Below are 4,250 nucleotides of genomic sequence, written 5' to 3'. Positions count from 1 at the left end.
GGTACAACACTAGCATGCTTGCTTCAAAAAGGAAGAAATTGCATTACAATTGAAAAAGATCCATTACAGTGCAATTTCATTCAGCAAAGAATTAATGCTCTTCAATTTCTTCCAAATGCAATGCAAGAAATTGGGTTGAAGAAATGGGACTTTAGTGAATCACGTGTGGCAAAAAAGGCAAAGGAACGTCAACCACCATTATATGGGATGTTTGGAAAGACATACATTGGGATATTCACAGACATCAAAGATCCATTAGAAGATGAAAATGAGCAAAAGGAAGCAAAAAATATTGTGGAAGAAGACAATGATGAAACTCTAGAGGACGAAGAGTTTGGATTACGTGACATTGTTGATTAAATTTAAGTTATGCTTGGAAATCAACTTCATTTTTTGTAACTATTAAGTAGTTATACTTGCAATGTTTTGACTTTGATATTTTATGAGAAGAATATACACTCAATTAAGGTTGTTATGCGTTCAATATTTATAATATGTGATTTTTGCATTAATTTTTAAGTTAATCATTATTTTTGAAAAAAAATGATTATTATTATTTTTTTGACATGAAATTCATAAAAAAAACTATTATTTAGCTATTTTTAGTTAAAATTTTCGTATAAAAATTGTGATTTTCGCATGTCAATTATAGCAAAAAATTATCAAAACGTGTAGTTTTTTAGTTATATTTATGTTAAAAATGACTATTTTTATGTCCATTGTTAAAAAATATTGTTTTTTAGAAACAATTATTTCATGTGAATTGAAAAATTAATTAACGATGTATAAATATGTAGAATATCGAAAATTCAAAATATCGACCTTCTTCTTTAAATATGCAAAACAATAAAAACCTCACTACAAAAAAATAAAATTAAAATAAAAACAAGAAAATATGAAGAGAAAACCACTTCAAAAATTATTTAATTTACAAAATAATTATTTACATTTCATACATTAGAAAATAAAAAAAAATAAAAAAAGCCTTTAAAAAAAAGGGCCTGGTGTAGAATTACCACGTTTTTAAATTAGCATAAATACACTACCATTCTAAAACACAATGTACATAAAAAAATTTATAGTGCCAAAAACTAAGCTCTAAAAAACACGTGTTCTGCATCACCCCTTTTCAAAATTGGGTCACTTTTTTGCTATCTCTACAAAATGGGTAACAGTATGAGTTCTCATTTCAAAGTTTACATTGTTAGAAACAAAACTGCACGCGAAATCAGATTCAGAGGTGACCAGTGTGGCACCTTCAAACTGGCTTTTCTAAATTGATGTTTTTGGAGTAATAAGGGTATGTTTTATTATTTTGGAGTGAGAAGTAAAGTTTTTCTTGTAATGGAGTAATAAGTGATTTTGTGGAGTCATAAGGTGCATATTTTGTAAATTTGGAGCGATAAGTGAATTTGTTTGGGTGAAAGACATTATTGTAATTCAAAGTAACCTTTTACTTTGAGAGTGATTAAGTCACTATAGGCAGTTTTTTGAAGACAATTTGACGCCAAGGAGTTCTCCATCTGTGCTTGAGATGCCTCACTGAAGACATTGTCATGATTATGTATCTTGAAGGTTAATAAAAACATATTCTTTTGTGGTGTTTGTGTCCTAGATCTGCCCGAAATTGAATAAGGAGATCATAGGTACACTATGTGTTGTGAATGTGTTTTTATGGTTTGTGTCATGTTCATTAATTGCTTTCTTTGTCATCTGTTTACACAAACTAAATGGGCATAAGAAACTCTTAAGTATAAACATGCTCGATCAAGCTCCTGAAATCATCACTCTTGTAATCACTTAAGTTCATAAACACAAAGCGTCACATCATCGACTTGATAAAAGCAATCTTCTGCAACAACATTTCACAATAGCTAAGTCATGCCATCAAGTTAAGGATGCTACAACTCAAGCATTTCAAGTCCAAACGACATCAACATTATGAACACTTTCTGTATCACTTGCAATGTTTTAATTGAATTGTCCGGGTACATTTTTGGTTGTAAGCGACACCCTCATTTGATTTGTTAAAGTGAATCATTAACTCAAGTCAGTTGTTACTTGAACATTGAATTTATCATTTCTCTTGGGTGCATTTTCAATAGTATTCGAAACCCTTCTTTTGATCAATCAAGAGTGTGAGTTCAAGCAAGTGCAAATCTTACAAGCATAAAGTGAGCGTGTTCATAAAATAATCTAGCAAGCAATCATCATCAAACAAGGGTATTCTATTCTTCAAGTGAGCAATAAGCAATAAATCAAGCGAGCATGTCATTCAAACAATCAAAGCAAGTGAGCGTGTCAAGTAACCAAATAAAGTGTGACAGTTCAACACACAACAAGCGAGCCTGCGTAAAGTTCATTACAACATTCATAAAGTTCCTTTCAAGCAAAGTGATCGTCATCAAGCAAGTGTCAAGTCAACAATTCAAGCAAGTGTTTAAAGCATCAACAATCAGCAAACAGTACAAGCGATCCTGTCATTTTAGTGATCAACTCAAGTGCGCAATTTTCAAGCACGACTTCTACACCAAGCGAGCCTGACTTCAAAGTAAGTAAGACAACATGGCAACACACATTCAACTGTCCCAAATTATTCACAATTTAATGTTATCATCAGCCGACGACATGGTGCACATCAGCAAAACCACTCTTGCTGACATTCAAGTGCATCTTCAACATGCACATGAAACGATTGAGTTCCTTCAACTAGAATCGCAACTGCAGAGAATTGAGTTGCAAGAGAAGCATGTTGCTTCCAAGTCTTTTCTAGATACAACTGATCATTCGAACTCATTCATCCAACTAGCTTCAAGTGTTGAAGTTGTTCTAGTTCAACTTTCCTCCAAACCCATCATCAAGCCATGGGAAGAAATCCAAAGTAATCGAAATCAACGTGGCTTAGGATATGTCGAAGATGATGACAACTTACATATCCTTGATTATTCAAAGCCCATTCAGTTCGTCAGTGCCAGATTACTTGAGCATATCACTTTAGCAAGTTCTCCGCAAGTTGCAGACAAACATCAATGTACACAAACTGAAAGTACAGATAAATAGAAATGCACACAAACTCAAGTTGCAGACAAATTGACATGTTCTTATTGTCAAAGAACGGGTCATCTGGAAGATCAGTGCTTGGATCTCCATCCTTGTCACCATTGTGGCAAGAAGAATCATTCCTCAGAGAAATGCTGCAAACAGGACCAACCTGCCAGATTGAAGATAAATTATTCATGGATTGATCCCTGGGAATGGTCATCCACAACGAGAAGATTGTACAAGTTTTACAATCGCATTCACTCACACATAATGCAACTAACAGTCAAATGAAGATGGTACTCTCGTGCAGTTGAATGGGGGAGTACACGAGTGAAACTCTCCTACACCTGGGGGGGGGAGTTTAGATATCAAATGCAGATGATTGTCTCTCCTTTTAGCTGACAAAGGGGGGAAAATGTCAATGAAATTGACAAGTGGTTGTCAGACTGAAAGTCTCGACAACATCAGCGAAGTAGCCAGTGGGCATCGTCATCAGCTAGTGGGCATTTTTCATCAGCAGTGAGCATCAACGAATTCACCAGTGGGCGATCGACAACAAAGGCAGTAGTGAGCAGCTTTCATCGTAGCAAAAGCAACATTGAGTTGTTTTTTTGACATTTTCAGCCAGTGGGTGACCATCATCAACAACTACGCCAGTGGGCGTTCATCAAATTGTGTTAGTGGACACTAGATGTTGTTTTCAAGCAAAGGTCAGTTGGATCCTTTTGCGGCTTGGCACATGATGGAGTTGTCAAGAAACATTTAGAGATGAATTAGACATGTAGTTGATTCATATTCTCTTCAGATTTGAGTTTTTTCCAGCATCCAGCTTTGGCGGTTTTTTCAGGTAGTGTTGTTTGAGGATCAACTTGAGAACTTGGAAGATGGTTCCTTGTTTGTTTTGGATTTATCATTGAGGGGAGGAATGTTAGCCTCACTCTCTTAAAAATCAATAATAAATCCAATTATTAAATTAAAGAAATAAAATAACGAGAATTCCTCAAACCAAGGGTTCTAGTTTGGATGAGAGATTCTCACCAACTAGCTCTCCTAAATTAGTGTGTAAGTTGAGAAATTGTCTCAACCAAGTGAGTCTAAGATAGACGCACTATCTTAAGACCGCTTACTCATGTATTTAAATGTATTATTAAATTATTTGAATAAGAGAGAATTACATGAGCATGAGAGACCACATGACGGCTCTCTAC

This window comes from Pinus tabuliformis, chromosome 7, assembly GCF_031772625.1.
Source record: "Pinus tabuliformis cultivar Carrire ecotype Pingquan chromosome 7, CPIR1, whole genome shotgun sequence".
Taxonomy (NCBI): Eukaryota; Viridiplantae; Streptophyta; class Pinopsida; order Pinales; family Pinaceae; genus Pinus; species Pinus tabuliformis.
Note: the sequence above shows the minus strand (reverse complement) of the source record.